Source organism: Lichenostomus cassidix, chromosome 11, assembly GCF_008360975.1.
Source record: "Lichenostomus cassidix isolate B80296 chromosome 11, HeHo_3.0, whole genome shotgun sequence".
NCBI lineage: Eukaryota > Metazoa > Chordata > Aves > Passeriformes > Meliphagidae > Lichenostomus > Lichenostomus cassidix.
In genome coordinates this window covers 511,038-535,747 of record NC_139492.1, presented here as the reverse complement: position 1 = coordinate 535,747, position 24,710 = coordinate 511,038, and the positions used below count along the sequence as shown (strand labels likewise).

General features: G+C 46.4%; 1 protein-coding gene and 1 long non-coding RNA gene across 8 annotated transcripts in view; one reads left to right on the top strand and one right to left on the bottom strand.

The window, feature by feature from the left end:
* ZFHX3 (zinc finger homeobox 3) overlaps positions 1–24,710 on the top strand; it is a 480,743-nt gene that overhangs the window by 276,972 nt on the left and 179,061 nt on the right. For all 7 annotated transcript variants that reach the window (XM_085071261.1, XM_085071268.1, XM_085071270.1 and 4 more), the window contains one exon: positions 11,670–11,778. The gene's annotated coding sequence lies outside the window, so the exon portion shown is untranslated. The remainder of the gene's footprint in view (positions 1–11,669; positions 11,779–24,710) is intronic.
* On the bottom strand, positions 15,467–18,471 carry LOC146431970 (uncharacterized). The gene is made up of 2 exons (XR_014854451.1): positions 16,450–18,471; positions 15,467–16,136 (listed from the first exon to the last, which is right to left on the bottom strand). It is a non-coding gene; the product is annotated as an uncharacterized LOC146431970 (long non-coding RNA).

Sequence of the window (24,710 nt, the reverse complement as noted above, 5' to 3'; positions counted from 1 at the left end):
GAAGCATATTTGGGCTGGATCTTTTGGATTTCCAGTCTTTGGGATCTGTCATCCTGCCCGGTGTCACCCTCTGTTCCCAGACTGACCTGACTCCAAAGAGCTCCTTTATGTGGAAGGAGCAGTGGATGATTAGGAAGGTTGTGTGGACACTGGAATTGAAGCTTAGAGCTGGGATGAGAGGGCTGAAAGAGGCAAAAAGAAGGATTTAGCATATTTTTAATTAAAATAACAAGCTGGGACCTGTCACTACATAGATTCCTTTGTATCCTGAGTTCCTTTCCCTCTTTTCATCTTTGACTTTTTAGATTAGGCACTCTCAGAGCAGGGATCACACTTTCCTCTGATCTGGAAAATGCTTGGCATGCTTTGAGGGCTGGCATTGTCTATGTAATAATGAAATAACCACAGTTCTAGTCTCATTGCTGTCGAGCTCCTATCTGCCATCATCATGAAATAGTTAGTGCTGGAAATAATTGCACCTAGCACTTACATTATACTTTTGGTTGTTCACAAATTAATTCTCGTACCACTCTGAGATCAGAACTGGCACAGCTGCTCTGTGAATTTGGAACAGACACACAGAGATGTAATTTTTTCTCCCCAAAAGTGGTGGTGCCTGCTTTGTCATGATGTGCTGCATAAACACAAACCTCATCCCAGTTTGAGCATCTTACAGTAGGGCATTAGGAAAAGTGGCTGACGTGTCATGTTCTCTATTCATGTTAAATTAAAAAATAGTAGATTAAGCCAGATTTTGCTCCATGAAACACACAGAGGCTGGTTTAAAAGTGACACTATCAATCAAAATGGTGATTGTATCACACAATTTAAAATTTGTTCCAACAATGGCACAACCCAGAAAAACCAGATCTTTTAAACAAAGCTTGATCCTCCATCCATGTAATTTAGCATAAAACCTCGAAAAGAAGCAAAGCAAACTGAAGTAATTGCAAAATACAAATTTTAATAGACCCAGTCCCCGGGAGGATCTCTGTCAGGGGAGTTGAATTTGGATTTGTTTGAACAGATGAGTCTGAATGGCACTTGAGTGCTGGTATAGAGCTGCTCCCAGGCTCTGCTGGGAGAGGTGGTTCTGCAGCAAACCAGCAACAGGGGATGTGCTGGTGGAGCCTGGAGAAGGCTTCCTAAAGAGTAGCCTTCTGCTTTCTGCTTTCCCCTCTCATACTCCCCACTCCCATGATTTGTGTGTTGCTGGCTTTGCTCAGTGATCTAACTGCTTTGGACACAACTGCTGGCCATGGACATGCTTCCATTCCTGTGGGTTGCAGGCTCAGCTGGCCAGGAGAGGGGAGGAAACAGAAGTCTGTCACTCAGACCTTTACCATTAATTTAGATTTCCCCCTGTTGTTCTGGACGTTGCATTCACTGTGGCTGACAGCACTTTCCTGCCTTGTTTCCATTTTTCTGGAGCTCCATTCCAGGGCTCCATCATGAACCATGTTTTCTCCTCATGTTTTGGTTGGGCAAAATCCAGCCTTATGTGTTGGTGACATTCTACAAAATATGCTGTGTCTGTTTATAGCCTCAGCTTGGCCTTAGGATTTTACCTTTTCACAAGTTCACCAAGGTGGGAATCTAGACACCTACTCTGTCTCTGGCTGATGGATGCCAGCCAAGCAAGATTCAGCAAACATAACTTTGGGTTTTATATCATATTTCTTTCCTTAAACTACTTGCAACTGCTTACAAATCTATTAATCAATTTTCATGTTCCCTGGGCATAATTCACAGAGAGTTTGACACCCTTGTGTGCACCCTGTATCTGTGTGGGACCATCAATGTTTGATTCTGACCACACCACTCTTCCACGTCACATTCTATCCCAGGCAACTTGGCCAGACTGTCCTAGGTTTTCTTTTCTGAAGCTTTCAGACATGATAGTTTTGCCACTTTAGGTATTTTCATCCCTCAGATTAGAGTTTTTGTTCTATTTTAATATTTGTTAAGCATTAGTGGTCACTGGATGTTGCTTTTAATTGTAACATCTGCTTCAGCTGTAGAGGAGTAGAAATGGTCTCAGTCATGTGCACAGGTCAAGACTTGGCCACTTTTCCCTCTAAACTGAGTCCAGACAACTTATTTCTCCAAAGCTGTTGGTCTCAGACGGCACTTTCATTGCAGAGATGAAAGGTGAGTTCCAGGCTGTGGGGCTGCCGAGCCTCTCCATCTCCTTTCCCCATTAGCACCTAGGAGCGGAGCGGGCAGGTGGAGCAGGCTGAGCGTGCCTTTGCAACACCACCTAAAATCACGTTTGATTTGCTCCCTTTGATGGCATGTTCACAGTTATCTTGCCACGACTCTGATCTTCTCCTGCTGCATGGCCCTTTAAATCCCCCATTTCAAATAGGAAGGAGAAAGCAATCTGGTGGAGCCCTTCCCATCCTTCGGATCCGTGCTCTTATTAAGGCTCATATCTATTACTTTCTTCCTTTCTGAAGGAGTCAGCTTGATTCAGTACTTTTGGGACTTGGTGACATTAATGTATCTGTTTTATGTAACACGGAGTCATTATTAACAGAATCCTAGATCATAAAAAAAGGGCTAACGAGAGACAAGGAGGGTTTTTCCCCTTGAAGCTCATAGCAGCGGTGCTGTGGAGAGGCTGGGGTCAGGGAGCTGCCGCCTGATTGGGCGCACGGCCGCCGCAGTGGCATTTCTGCAGTTTCATCAGAAAGTCTAAATAATCCATGTGAAAACTGAGGGTTATTTACAGGAGGCAGATCCACACTGCCGGAGCCGGCAAGGCAACGGAGCATCATGTTGGCTCTGGGTGGTGTTTGTGTCGGGACACTGCTCCTGCTGCTCGTGGTGTGAGGGCACAGCTGGGCAGGAATGAGCTGGAATCATGGATACAAGAGCCAGAGAGTGTTAAAAAGAGTGCAATAAATGACCTGAGCAGGGGGAACAGGCAGGGACCTGGGGTTGCTTAGTGCTGCTCCGGGAAGGAGTACAAGGGAAGCGCGGGGAACTCCTCATTGATACCTGTGCACTGCAGGGTAGGACTGCTGCTCCCCTCTGGCACCCCAACCACTCTCCCGACTTGGAGCCATTCCATGACAAAAGCTTTTCATTTTCTGTGTTTGAGCACAGGCTGCCCCTAAGCTAGGAGAAGGAATTGGAGCTGAGATTGTGGCTCTCAGAGGGCTCTGACCCAGAGAACCTGCAGCGAGAAGAGAATGTAGTAGCAGTGGAAGCTTTGATAGTCTCCTTATCCTGGAATCACAGAATCCCTGACAGGTTTGGGTGGGAAGGGCTCATCTCATTCCACCCCCTGCCATGGCAGGGACACCTTCCACTATCCCAGGTTTCTCCAAGCCCTGTCCAGCCTGGCCTTGGACACTGCCAGCGATCCAGGGGCAGCCACAGCTTCTTTGGGCAAATGTCCTCTGGGATTGTCCAGTATCTCCAAAGGCTGGCAGGAAGCAAGCAAACTGCCAGAGAAATTACCAGCCAGTCCATTTGTTCGGGATTGCATTTAATTTTTTTTCCACCTTCAAATTTTAAACTTATTTACAGGGAGCTGAAATGCCTCCTGCGCTGTTTAGATCTCTGTTCTAATATTATTCTCTTCTTAGTAAATGGTTTTGTTTTTTATAAATTGACATGAGTTTCTGGGGAAGGGGAAGACTAGGGATGTTTTCTTTAAGGTTTTATTAAAGAATCACACACTTTTATAAAATGGTACAAAAGAAATAGCAACTACACTGTGCACAGCATGACATCTCCTTTCCAGCCCTGTTCCAGCAACGTTGGGTGATCATTGCAATGTGGTTTGTGTCTTTGGCACGTGGCAGTGCAGCCCCAGAGGCACAGCCCCTTCTCCTGAGCCAGCACAGCCACACGCTCAGGGCTCGCTGGGTGACCTCCCTGCCTGGGGGTCCAGCTAGGACGTGTGAGGTTTTTCAGAGCATACCATGACCCAAACCTAGAGGTCAAACCAGTGAAATCCTGAGATACTCCCCATCTTGGAAGTCTGCCGGCTTTGAGAGCCACTCAGAGAGCTGATGCACTCAGGTGAGGTGCTGAGTTGGTTTCTAGGTTGGGAATCCCAAGCCCAGGTCAATCCTGCTCTCTTGACTTAGAATGAATTTTATTAATAATTTTAAATAGTAAATAAAACAAACCTCTCAGATACTTCTTTAGTTACATGTCTGTTCCACCAAAGGTTTGACAGACAAACTCTTGATTATTGTCCTCTTCTGCGCACTTAAGAATTCTCTTTTACATCTGTTTTTTTCACTCTGTTCCTGAAAGGAGAATAATCATGAGCCTGGGAGCTCCCCCTTATCCGGGGGAACTGGTATCAGGGCACACGTTGTCAGGAAGCACCTCTCTTGCTGGTTTGTGACATTTTGCAGGTGGCTGAGATCTTAGAGCAGTGCCTGGGCTTCCTCCCTTCTCTCTCAGCAGTTTTCCTTGGGAGGGATGGTGTAAGGAATTAATCTGCTGTAATTCTGCTGTTTGCAGCAATGACAATTTATGATGAAAGGAGGACAGGCCTGCAGCTGAGCTTGCCACAGGGATCATTCCCAGATGGTGTTTGGCTTTGGAGCTTTGGTGTTTGGTGTTTGGCTGGGATTTGAACCCAGGGCTGTGAGGTGCCACACTCGGGCTGTGGGTGCACAACTGGGTGTGGATGTGCAGGGTTAGAGGGGATGGGAAATAAAAACACTGCCATGGCTGTGAGTTGAGCTCCTTAAAGCACAGATTTGACACAAATACGTATAGAATATTTAAAATGATGTGGTTCCTGTTTTCCTTGGAATTCTGGTTTCTGAAACTCACTGCTCACCACCTCAACCACAAACACTGGGAAGGTTTTTTAATGGAAAGTTAAGCTGCATATGGCCACAAGCAGGAGCTTCAAGTTGGATGAATAAAACCTTCCCAACAAAATCTTGGGTCATCAGCTCTAGACTTGGGTAACATGGTGGAAAGCCCTTGTTTGGAGCCCAAGTTTTGGCCCCAAACCCAGCGCTTGGCTGAGTTTGCAAATGGCTGCAGAGGTTCTCTGAGCAAAGCACATCCAGAGCCGCTGGATGTGTTTGGTGTAAGCCTTTCTTTCAATTTGCTTTGAGATTAAACTTGGCCACAAGGTCACAGCCTAGGGGGAAATTTTGGAACAATTTTCAAAGCAGTTAATTTGGACATTTTTCAAGTATTTAAATGCAAATACAAATGAATAAATAATTTATGTATTGCTTTAACTGAAAAATATTTTAGTTTAAGAATACACAAATTGTCCCACAATTAGTATGGCATGTCTATGGAGCAGCTGGCAGCTGGGAAAAGCAAATTCTAAACCTGGGAAAAGGGCCACGTAGCACTCGGTACCTTCCCAGTTGTGTTTATCTTCGTATCTGTTGCTTTGACTGGGCTGTTACAGAGCAAAGGAAACTGTGAGAGTACAATGATATGCACTTAAAAAAAAATTATAGAACCTATTACAAAGCTGTTTAAAAATCATTATTATATTGTAACCGAGTTAAATGCTGTGTTTATGTAAGGCATTAACTCCTGAGGAATTCCAAACTGTGGGGCCAGGCTAACATTTCAAAACGCTGAACTCAGGGATGTCTCTGAGTGTTCGTTGCAGGCTCCTGCGGGAACACAGACATAGAGGGAAACCATTTATTTTCAGAAAAACAGTTTTTAAAAGTTTGCAAAGCTATGTTAAATGGAAGAGATCGAACAAAAGTGAAGATGTTTTAGAAAAAATTTAAATCACTATGGTTTGTTAACGCAAGTTTTCTTTTGAAACAGAAATTTTTTTAAAACCCCACAGTCCAAAGGAAAAGTTTTGTTTGTGTCAAACAAAATATCTTATCAAGCCCAAAATATTTTTGGTTATTCTTCAGGAATATAAATGTTTCCATTTAACATGAAGCACTCCTTTCAGGCTCTGGATTTGAACATCAGTCACTGAACCAGAAGGAAGCAGTGGATTCCTATCCCTATATCCAAAGGGATGAGGCTGTAGCAGGGCTCCCAGAGGACAGTATGACCCCATGGTGGAGTACTGGGGGTGTCCATGAGTGTCCTGCCCCTTGTCCAGCCATGCCATTCCTTTGACGCTGTCACCACTGCCTGGTTTGGCAGCAGCAGGTTGCACTCCTGTTCTGGAGCTGTGAATGGCACAGCAAGGCCATCGCCCCGTTCGCTTACACTGCCCTGGATCCCTTAATCTCTCCAAGTAGCTCCCCTGTTCTCATCTCATCATGCTTGTTACCTTCTGTAGCATCTCTATCCCAATCCTAATCTGAAGTGGAGAGTAAATAGGTTGTTGTGGGGTTTTTTTCTACTTTTGTTCTCTTTAGGTTCAGCTGGAGAAGAGAAGGCTCCAGGGAGACATTAGAGCCTCTTCCAGTGCCCAAAGGAGCTTAAGAGATTTGGGAAAGGACTTTGGACAAGGGCCTGGAATGACAGGACAGGGGAGAACAGCTTCCTGCTGCCAGAAGGCAGGGATAGATGGGATATTGGGAAGGAATTATTACCTGTGAAGGTGAGGAGGCCCTGGCAGAGGTTGCCCAGAGAAGCTGTGGCTGCCCCTGGATCCCTGGAATTATCCAAGACCAGGTTGGATGGGGCTTGGAGCAACCTGGGATAGTGGAAGGTGTCCCTGCTCATGGCAGGGGTGGAATGGGATGAGGTTTAAGGTTCCTTCCTACCCAAACAGTTCTGTGGTTCTATGGTTTGTTTTATATGTTGGGAAGCAAACAGCGACTTTGGTGGCACAGTGTAAGTTTGGGAGCATATTTGCTTACGTTGGTGCTGAGGTGCCATGCAGAGCAGCATGAGGTGCATTGTCCTGGCAGGGAGCAGTGGCTCCTCCTGCCATGGGCTTCCCCATAGCTGAGGGAGAGTCAATCTCCCTCCTGGCTCCAACTCCTCCGTGTAAGCCAGAGTGTGTGTGGTGACACCATCCTGGGCTTGTGGCCTGAGCTGCACCCCTGGCTGTGTCAGAGGACAGAGGCTCTCCTGGCCATACTGCCCTCAGCTCTGGCTGGGACACAGTGCTGGCTCTGCAGCTGGGGTCCTGTGGGAAACCCCAGTGTGTCTCAGGCTTGGAATGAAAAACAAAGACTGACTGATTTAAAATAGCAGTGCCAGAATCCTAACAAGGTTATTTAACTTTTAAGGGGGGTGGGAGAACATTTTTTCATGCATTTTTATTGATTTTCAGTATCGTACAAAACCCAGCCATGTACAGCAATAACACAGGAAAAGATACAATCATTGAAAACCAATTACAGCTCCAAGAGCCGGTTCTGGACGGTGGCTGCACACCCAGCCCCTCGCTCTGGCTCAGGCCCCGTCAGAGGCACACTTGGGTAAAAAAACTTACAGCCAGGATTTAAGATGTAACAATTCCATGTCCTGCTGCAATGCTCTGCTGAGGGATTTTCTCCTGAGATACTGACGATGTCCATTTCCCTTCCGGCTCAGTTGCTCTCAGTCCATCCTCTTCCCAAGGCAGGAGGCTCAGCAGGATGTGACCCAGAGGTGCCCCCAGGCAGGGGTAGCTGTGGGAGCACTCCAGTGACTGCACCATCTCCTCACTGTACAATCCCAGAAAGTTTTGGGCTGAAAAGGACCTGAAAACTCATCCAGATCCACCCTGTGCCATGGGCAGGGACACCTTCCACTGTCCTAGGTTGCTCCAAGCCCTGTTCAACCTGACTTTGAGCAATTCCACAGTTAGGGCAATACCTGGTCACATCCTCATGTGCCTCAGCCTCTCCATGGAGGATCTGAGTCCCTTTCTCAGTCCCCCACCGAGCAACCCCAGTGCTCGATAAATGGCTTAATTTGCTGCGTGGAGCAGGGCTGTGCTCTGCAGTCTATGGTGGGTCTCTGTCAGGGTTGGGGACATGGGGACACAGGCTCAGCCATGTGTGTGCCAGCCCTCGGAAGCGACGGAGTGTAAAAAACCAAATAACCAAAAACCTCTCTAGCACTGTGAAAGTTTTATGGTCATTTTTCCAATTACATAATAGAGTTCATAATCTGTTACGAATTAGCCTAAATCGGAATCAGCCCACAATTAAGAAAATAAGTTAAATTGCATTTTGTGAAGCATTGTTCTGTCTGAACAGTTTGCTCTCGTGCTGCTAACCTGACAAATTTGGTAATTCACAACATCCTCCTTGGAATCTGTGGAAGTTACTGAGGTTTTACAACAGCCTTGGGTACTGCAGACGGGCTGGTTTCAGGAGAAACAGTGTCCTTCAGAAGCCAAACTGCTAAGTCTGTGTAAGGTTGGGTACTGGAAGAAATTCCTTCTGGGAAAGGGCTGTCCAGCCCTGGCGCAGCTGCCCAGGGCAGTGGCAGAGGGATTTAAAAACCATGTGGATGTGGCACTTGGGGCCATGGTCAGTGGTGGGAATGGCTGGACTCAATGAGCTCAGACACTTTTTCCAACCCAAATGGTTCTGGCCGACACCAGGCAGAAGGGAATCGCCACCCAGAAATGTTAGAAACATCACCAGCTTAGCAGGCAGAATTTGTGAATGGTGTTTTGGCTGTCATTATGGCATCCCCAGATCATGTCAGGAGTGATGTTCAAATGACAACTGGAGACATGAAGCAGCAAGGAGCATGTTTTCATCACCCTGTGTGGCTGGGTCTGCCCCTGGGCATGGCCCGAGGTCGCAGGAGGACCCTGCCTGCTCCTTTGTATGGGGTGACCTTGGCTCCATGGGAGCTGCCTGGGTAAAGCAGCAGCTGCTGGGCAGCAGAGGGATCTGATAGAGGGCATTAGAGCTCTCTCCGTGTTCATCTCGGGGGTTTGGAATGACGCTGTGTGTGGCCAGAGCAGGGCAGTCGGGCACAGCCCTGCCCCGAGAGCATTTGGTTTGGCTGTAGCTGTCCCGGGCGGGTCGGGGGATCAGCAGGTCCAGTGTGGGATGTGTCCTCGCTGGTCACTCTGGGGCTCTTTGGGGTGTGGGGTGGGAGAGACATCTCTGTGCTGCATTCCACACTGCAGCAGTGATGCAGCTTTGGGTTTTCAGCACCTGCAGACAGCTGACTTTTCTAAATTTGCGGGTTAGTGTGACGGAGCAGGGAGTGTGGCAGAATCCCTCACCCGGCTCTGTGCTCTGTTCACACAGAGCATCCTTCGGGCCAGGCCTGCGGCTTCTGCCTCCTCCAGTGCCTGCACGGGTATTTCTCACAAAGAAGGGCAGTCTGTGAGCCTTCACTTGTGAAACAAAGGCCTCATGAAAGGGTCGGGCTGTCCCGGCTGGCAGTGGCTGTAATTCTTGGCAGGGTGTGACATGCCCATCCTCTCGAATTAGCGTGGGGCACGAGGAATTTGGCACGGTGCTAATTGCCATCAGACGGGAACAAGTGGCCTCAGTATGTGGGCACGTGGTGGGACAAAGGGAGAGCCCCAAGCCCCCAGCCTGAGAGGGGCAGGTGCTGCCTGCCCTGGGCAGCCAAAGGGAACCCCCCTTGTCTCCGTGCTGGTCAGAAGGGCTCGGCTTTAATTCACTGTGCCCTTTGTTGGATGCACTTTCTTTGCCGTACAGGAACTCAGCTGCTGCAGAATCAGGGCAGCTGCTGCTGGGAAAGCTCACTGCCATGCCGGGGAAGTTTCCTGCCATGCCGGTAAAGCTCCTTGCCAGCCACAGCCGGGCAGGAGGGATTCCCAAGTCATTCTGGAGCCCAGGAGAGGAGCTGGCAAGGCCAGGCAGAGGGACAAGCTTTCTTCCAGCAGAGCCCCCTTTCTAGAAAGCAATCCTTTAGTGACAGGTTCAGAGCCGTTTCTCGCTGTCACCCCACCCACGGGATGTGGCCTGTGTCCCCAGGGTGACACGGGAGCTGGGCAGTGAGCCATTCACGGGCACACACTGGGCAGGGAATCCATCCATCTGCATCCATCCCACCTGCATCCATCCCACAACAATGAATGGGATTTCATCCCATTTGCAATTGGATTTGTAGGATGATCCTCCAGGGTGAGAGGTGTTTGCAGGGGGATTTCCCACAGCCATGGCAAAGCTTTCTTCTTTCATCAGTCAGTGAGAGGACGGAGTAAGGTAATCACCAGGAACTGCCCTGGTCGTAGCCAAAGGACAGTTGTCACATCTCCAGTGCCACCTCAGAGGCTGGAGGAGTCCAGGCCCACCACACCTGCCCAAGTCCAAGGAATGGATCCCATTATATAGCCACTACAGAAACATGCACTGGCAACCTGTCTCCAGTCCAAACTCTGGGAGGTTTAGCAGGAACTCTTCTCTCTTAAACTTGACTTTCCTGAAAAACTTTGCACGTTACCTTCGTTACATGTGTCTCTCTTTGCTTTCTCCCCATGCAGGCTATTCATGACTAAGCTGAAGCAGTGCAGAATTTCTGCTCCATCCTTTGGTAATATGTTTGTGCCTCTTTTTCCCTATCTTTTTACCAGGAATTCACAGGAAGATTAATCTCTCTTACTCCATGACAGTTTAGTTTCTTTAAGAACCTTTAGTTCTAGAAAAGCTTTTAGAAAATCTGATTCCAGTGTATCAGCCCAAATCTCCTGTATTAGCAGGGCTGGTTCCTCATCAGATGACTCGGATCTGTTCATATGAACTCTTCTCTTGTCTTTCAGGCTCCACCCCAGACATGTGTTTACTCACTGCTGCTAATTCTGATCAGTCCCACAAGTTTCTACCCTTTTGCCCATTCTGGAAATGAGACTTTGTGGTCTATCATTCCCATGGTCACTCCTGAAGACTTTGGTAAAAATTTGTTACCTTCCAATCCTCAGATGCAAAGGAAGGAAGTTCAGCAATTTCATATTTGAGCTCCTTGAGGGAGCACTGTCAGCCTCTGGTGATTTGTTGCTCTGGCATATGAACCCTGCTGACCCCTGCATAGTGAACAGCAGTGCAAGGAATTAATTTAATTTTGCTTCTGTGCCTTATCTTTCTTAATTCCCCTCTTTTTACTCCTTCACATCTATCAGTGGCTCTGGGTGACAGACAGGCTTCCTGCTTTTGTGTTGGACAAGTTTTTATTAGCTCTCCAAACTCTGATGATTGTTCTCCAGGCCCTGTTTTGCCTTGCCTTATCGTGAGTTTGTACTTAGTAAGCTAGGTCTATATCCTTTTCTATTTTTATTGTTTGGAAACAACTTACATTTTCCTGAAAGTACCTTTTTTATTTCAGATAACTTCCTTTTTCTGTTGGTTTAAACCAAGCTCTGAATGTGTGGTGCTTTAGCCTTTCCCCTGGTGTGTCTCACACATGCTTGTGTCCCACAGTGTGTGGGGACAGTGCAGAATCCCAGAATGGTTTGGGTGGAAAGGGCCTGAATGTTCATCTTATTCCAGCCCTGAGTCAGAGTGTGTGGTACAGATGAACATGGGGTTTCTGTGGGCAAGGCCACCCAAATGTATTCGATACAGTCTTTTCCCAGTGAAGCCAGGAAGCTGGCAGGTGCAGCTGTCTGGTTCCTAGGAGGCAAAGTGTACCTGTCAGAAGGTGCTACAGGTCAGCTCTCAGGGACAGAGCAGGTGAAATGTTTGGGAATGTCAACTGAGTTGGAACTGGACCCAAAAAATGTTAACAATTCAATGCTGTATCCAAATTTCTGTTTCTTTCAGTGCATTATTCCAAATCCTTCAAGATATTTTATATACTTCCCATTCTTTTACTTTCAGGTGTTGATCTGGAGAGTTTGTTCTGACTTTTTCCAGTCTGAATAGGAACCATCTCCCCTGCTCCACTCACTGGCACCAGATCCTGCGACATCTCCACATTTCCAGTGAGGTAGGAAGACCTAATTTTCATAAGCCTTGTAGAAGTGATTTTTGTGTTGGTCGCCCTCCTGGGATGTGTAATGTAAATCACCTGGATTAGGAGAAATGTGATTACATGTAACTGAGCTGTTCTCAGCCAGAATTGAGGGTTTCTTGTGCTCTGTGAGCTGCAGGGTTTGCTCCTCCTTCTCATGGTATTATGGCTTTATTTAAATACCACCTGTTTCTGAGCACCTCACTCGCTGGTCAGTAGTGTTGGCTTCTCTTAATTTTAATGAAAAGGTGTCTTTCTGAACAAGGCCAACCATAGATTATTTTTTCCTACATGTCTACAAAGCCTTGCCAGGCTGCAGTTCTGTGTGGGCTGGTGAGGAACCATCAGTGCTCTGTTATTTAATTATTCAGGTTGACCCTAACTGTTAGTTTCTGTCATTAAAGAACAGGCCAAATGATTAGTGCCCTTGGTTTAATCTTCTTAGCAAGAAAACTGTCCCTTGAACGTCTGTCCTAATTAAACAAGCATAAGGAAGGATGAGGAAAGGATGAGACTCCTGATCTGGTTCATTTTCCATGTGAATTGGTGAAAGTAAATCATATTTGGATGGTCTGTTTAAATTCTTAAATATAAGTTTTCCAAAACTATGGTAAATGATGTGCTGGCAGAAAACACATTTCCCTGAACATGGGGCAAATATTTCTTCCCTTCCTGCCAGTCTCCCCACCATGAGATTTGGCACTGGAAAAGTACCTGCAGTCCAAGTGTAGTTTCATTCACAAATTTCTGTGTGTAAATAGACTTCAGTGAGTCACTGTGAAGTACCTGGTTTTAATATATTTGTATATTCTTAGTCATTATAAGGTCATTCATAACCTCTGGGATACTTGGAATTACCAACCTAACCTTGTGTGATATCAATAGCAGTTGAAAGATTAATGGCAGATTTCAAAAAATACTCATCAGAGTTCTCTATCTTGATGGAAAACTGAGAAGTGTAAGTTTGGAGTTGGGTTTTTCTCTGTGCATTTAGTTTTTGGGTGTTTTTTTGTCCTTCAAGGAAGGTTTCTCTCCTCTTTTCTTCCTACATTTTTACCTGAAGTATTTTGTTTACAACACGAATGCACTTTTCAATTTCTTGAGAATCATTACTTAGAAATTAAATGGAAACTTTGGGAAACTGTGTGATGGGCAGACACTCATTTGCTTTGTGCTCTCAGCATCTCAGAGGATCCTGAGCAAAGCATCTACTTTTTCCCATTTAGTCAGGAAATGTTCCAGGCCTTGGTGTCCTTTGAGGGAGATGCATGATGTTCTTCAGGTGTTGTAAACTGAATCCAGAGATTTTGTGGAGGAATAGCAACACTGAAATCCCACCTTCCCTGGGGTCAGTGTTCTTGATTTTGATATGAGAATGAGAGGAGAAAACGATGGATGGAGCACAGAAAGGACAGAAAAGCACTGAGAAGGCGAGAGAGGTGGAGGTGGTAATGGGGTGACATGGGGACAACTGGAAAGATTTTGGAGAGAGAGCAGCTGTGGTGGATTGTGACTTTCTCTAATTATGGTGTTTTTACTGATCTGATTTTGTTGTATTGGAAATTGCAAGTTTTCTTTTAAAGGACTCCCTCCTGGGACCAATTGGCCTGCTGTTTCCATTCATGACAGTGGTGGAAAAAGTGGGATTATGCTGTGCAATTTCCCCCAACCTCAGAGTGTCATCAGACTGAGTGGGGCAATGGGGCTGTGAGAAAGTGACACAAACTCGAACAAAAACTGGTAGCAGCGAGAAAGAGAAGAGATGGGCAGTGAACACCTCAGGGAGCTTCGGGGTGATTGGTTTGAGCATCCTAGTTAATTAAAACTGCAGGTTTAATTGTGTTGAAAAGACAAACACAGGTGGTGAAAAGCAAATGTGGGGTGAGTAGGGAAGGACCTCATACAAGTGGAAAGACAAGGAGAAAGCCTCCAGAGGAGAATTACTCTTCTAATGTCCATGAGAAAGTTGCCTTTTGTTTAGCAAAATTGTGACTTTTAAATTTGTACAGCTGGCACAAGCAGGTACAATTATATTTTGACAAAAGGCAGGATACTGTGAGGCTCACATGCCTCCAGAAGAGACCCCAAGCCTTAAGCAGCTGAGGGAGAAAAATCAGCACATTTGGCTCTGTGTCAGTAGAACACACTGTAAAAAAGGAACTTTCTTCTCCATGCTAGTCTGAATGTTCTTTTTGGATCTAGAATAGACTTGGTCATTAAACTGAAGACTTTGATTTCAGCCTGGTGAGGAAAAGGCCCTTGTTCATACTCTGCTATAGTTTCATAGATTTAATTATGGGTATTATAATTACCTGGCTAATTGCTCTTCCATAAGTGAAGAGGAAGGGGAGAACGTGGGACCAAGGCTGTATTTCAGGGTACAAGACTGTATTTGTTACTTTCTTTTAATGCATGTCTTAATCTTCTGTATAACTTAATATATTTTTAGTAACTTTCCTCTATTTTATTTCAATACTGAGAAAAAAGCCTGGTAATGTGTTTGCAGCTTATCACCTGGGTGATACACTGGCATATGAATGACAGTTCTCATGTGATTTCCCAAAATACTTTTTACCTGGCACAAGGCTCTTTCAGAAGCTGCTGTGAAAATGTGGTTTTATTTCAGTGTCTCCAAAGCTTACTGGCACTGCAAAATCAACAGTCCAGCCATCAGTAGGAACCTTGAGCAAACAGCAAACATTTGGCACTGGCACAGGGTGCCCAGGGAAGCTGTGGCTGCCCCTGGATCCCTGGAAGTGTCCAAGGCCAGGCTGGAGCAACCTGGGAGAGTGGAAGGTGTCCCTGCCCATGGCAGGGTGGCACTGGATGGGTTTGCAGGTCCCTTCCAACCCAAACTAGTCTGGGATTCTGTGATTTCACCATTATTTGCTGCGTTTACAATTAAAAGTTAAATAATTAAAGGTACAATTTTAACAAAAAGGTAAATGATTAAAAGTACAATTAAAAGTTTAATTATAACGATTGGTGGTAGGTTAGGATAATTTTGAAGATTCTTAAAGGGTTTCATTTGTGTATGTAATTGTGGAGATAGATTAAAGTACATTAGAGTAAGATTATCCAGCATGTCTTTACCAGGTACAAACTGGAGAGTTTTCCTCACTGAAAAATATGGACATGTGGCAGGTGTTGAGAGATTTTCTTCCAATTTCTCCAACAGATAAGATCTTTGTGTTGTCTGTCTTTGGTCCTTAGCGGGTGAAATCAGCTGGAATTAGTGGAATACCTGACTGGACCCAGAGAGAGCCCTGGAGCCTTTGCCAGTGTAAGAGTTGTGTACAGAGTGACAAAGGGGCTGAAACCCATTTCCCTTTTCCCTGCTAACATTCCTGCTTCCCAAAGGTACAAATTACAGACTGAGAGCTCAGAGAACTGTGCCAGTGATACATATTCAGGGATGCTGTGTCAGGGGCAGGGCAGGGTGTCCCCAGGCACACGTCCAGCCCCACAGATGGGCACACTCAGCCTGGGCAAGGAGCTCTGGTGCTGAGGACATTCAGATTTGCCTAAAAATCCTGGTACAAATACGTAAGTTGTGCCTCTGTGATATTTAAAACCCACACACACAATTTAGTAATAAAAATCATTCAACATAGATTATTTCAGTTTTTCCCTTATTTGATCAATTCTGATAAAAAGGCCATGCTTGGATTAAATTTTTTTATTCTCTACAACCACGTGACACTTTAGGGGACAGTAACATTAGTGAAATAATCTAAGAAATAATACAGGAGAGAAAGACACCTGAAGAGCCTGGTGCCAGGTGCAGCACCCTGGGGCTCCAGGCACGGCCACAGCACCCAGTCCACGCTGTCCCCTGCGGCCACCACACCTTCCGTCGGGGCTGCTGGCTGAAGGACACTGCTGGGCCACAGCAGAGGACCCGTGTGAATGAACTCGAGTGATTTTAAAAGTCAAGTGATTTAAAATCTTTACAGGCACTGGAAGTTGTTTCTAATTAAAGCCCATCGAGTACCAGAGAGGAATTCCGGCATTGCGGGCAGCCGGAGCAGGGACAATGAGGACCGACCTCTCCTTCTGCCCAGTTGCTGGTATTTGTTTGAGGCTCTGTAAAGACAATGCTACAACATCCTTAGACACACCACCGGCTTTGTAGTGACTGTCTCCTTGGAGCCTTGGCACGGGCAAGGACACGCATGTCCAGGCATTTTCCAGGTGGCGGGATTTCCTTCTGCTCTAGTCCCGGCGCCACGAACCCCCTCCTTTCAGCCCCAGCACCGTTTAAATAGATCATTTGTTTTCATTATAGGTTTTTGCATCCCCGCCTTTCATCGCTGTTAATGAATTTCTAGGGTCTGATTGGGAAACAAAAGCCAAACACAAACATGAAAAGGGCTCTGACAAAGGAGCCGGTTGAGCGTCTGACAGGCTGTGCCCCGCGATGGCCACGGCAGCCGGGCTGACAGCGCCGGGCAGCGCTGGTTAATATGCTAATCTGCCTCTCGCCGTTTAAGATTCTGCTCAGGTCTGAGCAGGCTGGGCGAGCCCGGCACGGGGAAGGGGTGTTTGCCTGGAGCCCCGAGCATGGCCGTGGCACATCCCGGCATCGCGCCCGCTGCCCCTGTGGCCACCCGCTGCCCTCCCGCCCTCCTGGCACACAGTACCTACCATCCACACCATCCGGAAAGCTTTCCGCGAGGCTGGGAAATGGGGAATGTGCAAAAGTCACGTATGATTGGCTCGTTCCTCTGCCTCCGCGTCCCCAAAGATTCCCACTTTAATAGACCATGTGTTTCTGCTGCTGGAGAAGCCCAGAGTGTAACGTGCCAAAATCCAGCAACAATGAAGTCAGACGGAGTTTAACATCCAAAACAAAGGGATGGCATTTCTGTAGCTCACTGACAACACAGCAGTCACAGGATGGTTTAAATTTCCCTTTATTCTCTCTCCCCACCCAACCTCAGCCCAAGAGAAAGCCAACATTTATTAAAATCCATCCATTCAGGACAGCAGGCAGATGCCCAGGTTGGAAGGAAAGCTTGCTTCTGGTATTCCCGATGACTGCCACCTTTCCTGTGTGCTTGGAGGCAGTGAGCTGCAGTCCCCAGCTGGAGCAAGGGTGTTCTGATTTCCAGAATTAAGGAAGGAATCTATTCCAGAGACAGTTTCCATGGTCAGGTCCATCAGGTCCTGCAGCCACAGGAGAACTTAATTCCTCAAGCTCCCTTTTCTTTGTTTTCATAACGTCACAGTAGTTCTGGAGAGGCGTCTGGAGAATCCTTAGCTCCGGCTTCAGCCAGGTGATTTCAGAAGTTGCATTTTCAGGGCAGATCAGATGTGGACAAAACCAAGTCTCCACCTGACACATAAGCAGACAAAGCTTTTTAACCTCTGAATTATAGCAGAGCTCCATAGTTCTGTGTTCTGTTGTCTCATGCTCCAAGCAAACTGCTCCTTGCAGTTCTCCCTCCTGGTGCCAAGCACATATTCCAGCTGCAGCTCGGCAGCACTGGGAAATTCCTTCCAAGTCTCCGGCAGAACAGTCGGCGCTTTCTCCAGAGCTGCAGGCTTGATTGTCCTTGATTATTTTATTTCTCTGGCTCTGATCCAAGTTGTTCCCTGTCATCATTTCAGTGTCTTTTCTCATAATCCCTTTTCTAAACATCATCAACAATTAACTGATTCTCTCATATCTACAAACACATGCACACACATGCAGGCGCGCGCACACACTCCACCGAGCCTCATCAGGGTCTTTTTTGCCTTTAAGTATAAGAAATTACAGCTTCTCATTAGCTGAAGAGCATGTTTTGAAAGGCTTTGTGTTTACTCACTTTGCAAGTGATGCTGGCGCTTTTAATTATTCTCCTTTTGCATATCATAAGCGAGCAGCGAGCTGCTCCAGCCAGCCCGGGCGACGCGTATTCCCAGGAAGGCAGGAGGAAGGGATTGCGTTTTACCTCACTGCTGCTGCTTTCTTCCCTTTCTGTCAGCCAGCCAAGGAATCCCCCCAAAGCTCTTACGTAGCAGATACCAAAACCGTGAGTCACTTTTCACTCCCAGAGCAATAAGTCCATTGCATCCCTGTGCAGAAGGGCGAGCACAAGGCTGGAATCTCTCCAGGCTGCCGGCGTGCCCCGGCACCAGTTCTCCAGCGGTGACTTTGTTTTTCCTGCTCTCGCTTTCTCTCCTCGGCTCTCTCGTCTCTTCGTTCCTTTTCATGCCATTCCCATTTTCTTCCTTCCTTCCTCTCCATCCGTCTCCGTTGCTGGCAGCAGCAAACCCAGTCAGATCTGGGTCTCTCTCGCCTTCTGTAGGGCTTTTTTCTCCTTTTTCTTCCCCCGTATCTGCTGCAGCCTTTGGCTGCTCACTCTGCCAGGTTGGATCACCAAAGACACACGACTCGCTCACAATGAATAATCAATACAGATATTGATCTGCGGAAAATGTTTGTAAATTCCTGAAAGGGGAATCGGGAACAGCGGGACAGGGAGGCTTGTGGGGGACGACAGGGTGCTTCGGGCTGCAGGCAGCGCCTGGCCAGAGCCCGCATCCTGCCGCCTCCGAGGTGACGGGTGCTGGAATGCGCGCGGGCGGCAGCGGGTGTGTGCAGGGGCTTCTGTATTTTCATTTCTCTACAGCTGCTTCCCCCGAAGAATCAGGAGGCGAGCAGCTGAGAGGCCCCGTCGGTGCCATGCCTTGGCTGCGCTCCAGCACTGTTTTGTTTCCATCATCACACGCCACTTTGAAATTTGCATAAATACAAGGGTTATTTTCCCTCGTGCCTCCAAAAAGGTTTAAGAAGGTGGGAAAGTGTTTCCGTAAGGAGGAACGGCTGGGTTTAGTCATCATTTTCAGGATTTACTATCTAATCCATTTATTTGTAAGAAAGGGAGGCAGAGATGAAAATAAAGGGCAATAAGAAGGACATGGAGAAGACAGAATAGCTGCTTGAATGTAGAAAAGCCTTGGATTGCAAAAAAACCCTGTTCTCCAGTGGGAACCTGCATGTGTCTCGTTTGTGTGAGTGGAGAGTCAGGTCAGGTCCTGGATGGACCTCTCCATCCAGGACTCTTCCCATCTTCCTGTGGATGGGTCTGGCCCAGTCAGGAGCTGGGGATGACCATGGAGCTTGAAGATTGTATGAAGGCTGCAGTTGTAGAGCATCCGTAGAGCATCCTGAATCCATCCTCAGGAGCCACCTTCCGCCTGCCCACCCACCATCTGGTGACAAGAGTGCTGTGTGGAGCACACATGTAGCAGGTGACATTCACCCAGTTTGCTCCTGGCATGGTCAACCTCACTCGTACTGTAGGAGTGTCCTTGTTGTGTCTCTTCCATCGCTCTGGTTTTCTGTCTTTCTAGGGAAGGGCATGTACTGAAGGTGTCAATAGACATGGTATTGGGATCATTGGGTATTCAGCCCCTTTCTAATGCCTAAAGTCAGCAATGGAGACCCAAGGAGTGCTGAGGGGGGCCGTGGGCTGTCTGCACTACTGGCCACACCAGGTGGCTGGGCAATGCCCAGGGCTGCCTGAGGTGCTGCCGGCCGGAGCAGCCAGCAGGGTGTTCTCAGGACAGCCCCTGGCCAGATGCAGCCAGAACAGTTCCTCCCAGTGCTCCCAGGCTCACCCCACAGCCCCTGTGCCTGCCCGGGGTCAGCAAAAGGACTCGCCTCGGTGGGCAGCCACCCTCCTGCTCTGCTGTCTGGCTGCCCCATGCCAGCAGCCCTGGGCACCCTGCGATAGCCATCTCGGGCCAGGATGCAATTCCTGCGGATGCAATTCCCGTGGTTGCCTCTCCCCGTGCTCAGCTGCCAGCTTTATCAGCCCACGCCAGCAGTGGGGAGGCTGAGTGCTTTCATTCTCTCTCCAGCTCCTGATTAGCTCCTGCAATCCAATTAGCAGAGGCATTTATATCACAAGGGGCTGAGGTGCCCCTGCTCATCACGGCAGCTCAGAGCCAGTCATAAATTCTCCCGACACTACATCTTTCCTGTGACATGGATTAATTACAGCTCTGGGCCTCTAAGAGCAGGTTTGCAAATGAAGGTGCCCATGAAATAAGAGTTAGGGAAGACAAAGCAGGAGTTTCCTGTCTGTGAGGGCTGAGGGGGCGATGAGCAGGGCAGCCCAGGCTGGGGGCACCATTGGGCAAGGGGCTGGGGGCAGGTGGGCCAAGCACGAGCTTTATTAACCGAGGCTGGCCGGGGGATGTTATGAGTCTGCGCCTGTGGCCATAATGAGAAATTCTTCATAGCCTCCCTTTGTATGCTCTGCTGCAGTGCAGATGCTGAGAGCGAAGCTCCAAGAGCCTTAATAAAATTACATTTTCCCACTTGAGATGTTGCAGGTGCTTGCCAGTGGCGCAGTTTGGAGAGGCAAGCGCGGCGCTGGGTCCTCAGGAGGATTTGGTGTTGCAGAGATCAGTGTTGCTCTCAGGGGCATGGCCACCTTCTCTCTCCTCTTCATGCAATCTGTTTTTCTCTGATACTGATACTTCTGCTCCAGAAATAGCTGTTTCCTGGCTCCCTCATGTCAGCCCTGCTCCCCTCAGGCCCTCTGGCTGGGTGTCAGCCCCACAGAGCTGGGATTTGCTGCGGCGATGCAGGAGCAGCTTGGAAATGGTGTAGGAGAACAGCCAGGAGGGTGACAGGGTGGGGACAGCTGTGTCCTCATGCACCTGTGTGCCACCACCTGGCTCTGCAGCTCTGTGGTTCTCGTGATTCTCCTCCACACTGTGCCCATCCAGCACCTGAATCTGCCTTTGGTACCAACCACTTCCCCAGAGAGCACTTTCCCCTTGTTCCATCTGCATGGCTGTTCCTTTGGGTCTGTGTCTGTCACAGTCTGCTGAGCTGGGCCCGACACAAACCTTGGATCTATTGGTTTTCCCAATCATGTGCCAATTTAACAATTCATCTAAGTTCTCTATCCATCAATCAGTTTTTAATTTATGTAGCAGTCAGTGGTTTTGTTGTTAAGTTTCCAGGTGCTTCTCTCTTGCCTGTTATTGAAATATAATTACTTAAGAAATTCACAAACTTACCTTTGAAATGCGTGGGTAGATGGGAATTTTAAAGACACGAGGATGCATATTAAATTTAGTAGCATGTCAGCTCCATTTGATCTATTTACTCTGGGCTGCTGACAGATCTTCTGTGTAAGCAAATGTGGTTCCTGCTGATAAAAGGGGTTGGGGTTTGTTTGTTTGTTTTTAACTCAGTAAAGGTGGCAGTGTCCAAAATACAGCTCTGCCTGTGGAACAGTCATTCTCCCATTGAAGGGAAATGTTGGCTGATCTTTCAAAACAAGAAATGTTTTTGCTTTTGTATAAGAGCAAATCCTGCATTTCTTGACCAGAACAATCATTGTTTGTGGTCACACAAAAGAATTCATTCCCCAGCTGATCTCTGCCACAATCTGCAGCTGGACAACTCCAGACTGGAGATGGGTTTGTGTGGGAAGAGATGGGTCATGAGCCCCTTGGAAACCCATCTCACGGATCCCTGCTCAGCTGAGGTTTCTGCATTAATATTTATCATGGAACCCCAAAATGGTTTGGGTTGGAAGGGATGTTATAGTTCATCCTGTTCCAACCCCTGCCATGGGCAGGAACACTTTCCGCTAGACCAGGTTGCTCATTTATGTTTTTCTTTCTATATATATTTTTATATGTAAAAAGCAGTAACAGCAGCTTCATGTCTGAATTTGGGGATCACCAGGCTTTGAGATACCAGCAATCCCTCTGATCAGTCAGTCTGTGCATCTCACACAGAGCTGAGGGTTTGGTCCTGTCTAAGATTTCCTTGGCTTTGCTCATTGCTTCTCACACCTGATGTGTCATTGCTTTGATGAGAATTGTTGTTGCTACACATTTGTTTTCCTGAGTACAGCCAGAAGTTTTCATTCACTACTCTGTAATTGGACTTCTACAATGACTTCCTACCACATTTTAGTGGGCCATAAAATGCCACTGAAATTATTTCTTTTTAACAAAACTCTGACATGAGCTTCCTTCCTGGTCTGAGTGAAATGACAAAACAGTCTTCTTGCAACATAATATTTTTGTAGTTATATTCTTGATTAAAACTGCTTGAAAATGTTTTGTCAGATCTCCCTTCTTACACCCACAAAAATATCATTTAAACAAATTGATAAAACACCTCCCTACAAACCTTTTTGGCATTTTTTCCCAGAGCCACTCATATTCCTTTATGAAATTGTCCTGCTCCAATTTTTCCTGAAAAATACAGTTTAGAGGGAGTATTGTCAAAAATTCTGTCTCTCTCTCTCTACTTTATTATCCCCTCATTTTTTTTGTCATTTAACTCCAATTATGGGATGCTAAGTGCTTTTGGAAATTTCATTGTTAATATCTTCTTACAGTGCTATTAACGTAAATCAACGTTAATAGTGTCCCAGCAAGTATAAAAGCAATCAAAAATTCAGTACTCACGAATCATTCTGTAATTTCAGCATAAAATGTTAATAGAAATAAAATCCAATACCATAAAATATCAGCAAATTCAACTTTAAATACATGTGATGAATGACTTTACCATTCTACAGCATCCTGTGGACATTTGCAGCTGGAAGCCTTTTCTCCGCAAAGGTCTCACCCCATCCTTCCCTCCTCCATTGCCTTCCCAGCATGAGGTGTGCCCGGGATTTTACTTTTCCAGAAATTAAAAATCCATCCTCACTTACAATGTGGCATCTGTATGCAGGTGTTTGGTGGTAATAGGAAGGATTACCTGGAATCTGTTAACTTACTCGAGCTAATAGAAACTCCCTGCTCCTTTATTGCCATCAGCCTGGCTTGGAGAGCTCCAACTGCATTTACCTTTTATTGAGATCGGGATTTTCTCACTGACAAATCTTTTAAATTGGAATTTAGTTGGTGAAGATCTGTCAGTTAGTTCAAGGAAACTGCTAGGAGAATGGTATAGATTTCTCAAGAAAGAGAACTGTCGGCCTAAAAATTCAAGTTAAAATTACCATGAAAAGGAAAACTAAATCCCCCAAGCAATACCTGAATAAGTGTTGGGTATTTAACCTCTGATTCATCACCCTGCCACGCTAGGCTCTTTTGATGCTTTTTTAAAATTCCTTTGTTTTAATGGACTTGGGCTATTTGTGCTGCAGCCTTTAAAAACAGGTTGCAGACCCTTTTGCTGGCAGAGGTGTTACAGCAGCTGCAGGCAGCACAGGGTTGGTCTCGTTTCTCTCCATCACCAGACAAGAAGCACCACACAAGTCTGGGACTTCTGTGATCACAGAAGATGAAAGCAACAGTGTGATGCCTATAAAGAGAGTTTATTTGAGTAAGGATCATATGGTCATTACATAGATTCCTTTTCAGTTCTTATTCACTTTTTCCCCATTATCTTGGTGTAATGTCTGTGTTTCCAGCCTCTGGATTGGACCTTTTCTGCTCTCTTAGTTAGCTTTCTCCTTTCTCTCTCAATTCATGTGGAATTCCTCACCTGCAGTTCTCTGTAGAGTTTTACAGACCCTTTGAAGACTGAGTGGGATTTTTTGACATTTAGAAAATATTTACAAGATGCTAGGAGAGTTTCTGGAATCTCTCAATATCTCATAAAGGATATCAGCAGTGAAACTGTTCAATCATCACTGTCTTTTTGCCTATCCCCATAAGAATCAGACAAAACAGTAACACTGGAACCTTTTGGTTATTCTATTTCGAATAAATGTTGCCCTGGAAAGTTAACGTAAATTATTAAGAAGTCATTTGGATCCTTGGATCTTGCTAATTTTTTTATCTAGGACTTCTAAAAGCAATTTACGTCATAAGAAAGCAAGTGTAACCATTTTTGTGAGCTTTAATTCTGGTGACACACAGAATTACCAAAATCCTTCTGAAAATGGAGTTTTATGGTCACTGCATTTCTGCAAGCAAGTGGCCAGTGGCAGCCAGTTCAGGACTCATCCCAAAGCTGTCAAACCAGCTGCCCAGGCTGTTCAGGAGCTGCTGGGGCTCAGCAGTGGCACCTTGGGGCAGTCACTCCTCACCTCACCTCAGGAAAACTGTTTTCAGCACCTGAACTAATGCGTCATCCAGTCTGTAAACATTCCCTGGTAGGTATTTATTGCTGATTTAATATGGAACTTTTTTCTTTTTGAAATCAATCTGAAATCAAAAGCTTCATTCGCTGGCAGAGCAACACTGTTTCTCTTGAATTCAACCAACATTGAATCAGTCCTAAAGCAAAGAAGCTTGAAGCCTGCAGCAGCATTTTCGTGAGGGTTTCAGTTGAAAATCTTACTGATTCAGGTTTTTAAAATTCTGTTAAAAATCTTACAACATTTCCTTTAATTCATCTTTCCCTATTTCCTGTCTTCTGCTGAAACAGGAATTTTGCAGGTTCTGGCCTCCATCTCATCTGCTGAAGATCACAATATCATATGGATAGTGAGGGAAAAACTACTTTTTTCAACTTCTTTTTCCAGAATCAGTGACTTCAGCAAAGATACAGTGGGGAGGGACCAATGTATTGGCTCTTGACCATTAAGTCGCAGGAGCTTCATTCTGGATCTGAGGGAGTTCAGGGACTGCAGGGCTCTGCTGGCATCCAGGGTGCCAAATCCTGCCCTCTCCCGCTCAGGAATCTCAAGTGCTGCTTTTAAAAGAACAGAGCCTTGCCAACATTGCACATTTGGCTTCATAAAGGAGATTGGAGGGAATCCTGCCATAATCATATTTACAATTTGATTTCTCCTCACAATATTGGTGAGGAGAAAAATTCTCCATATTCAATGAAGTAATGTTAATTAAACTTCAAGACAAGAAAATACAGATGTGAAAAGACAAAAAAAAAGGGTTTATTGGTAATTCAGCCACAAGGTGCTCTGTCTGAGACTCCTCAAATCACAGTTTGCATCTGCCTTTTGCAGATGGTGCTTCCA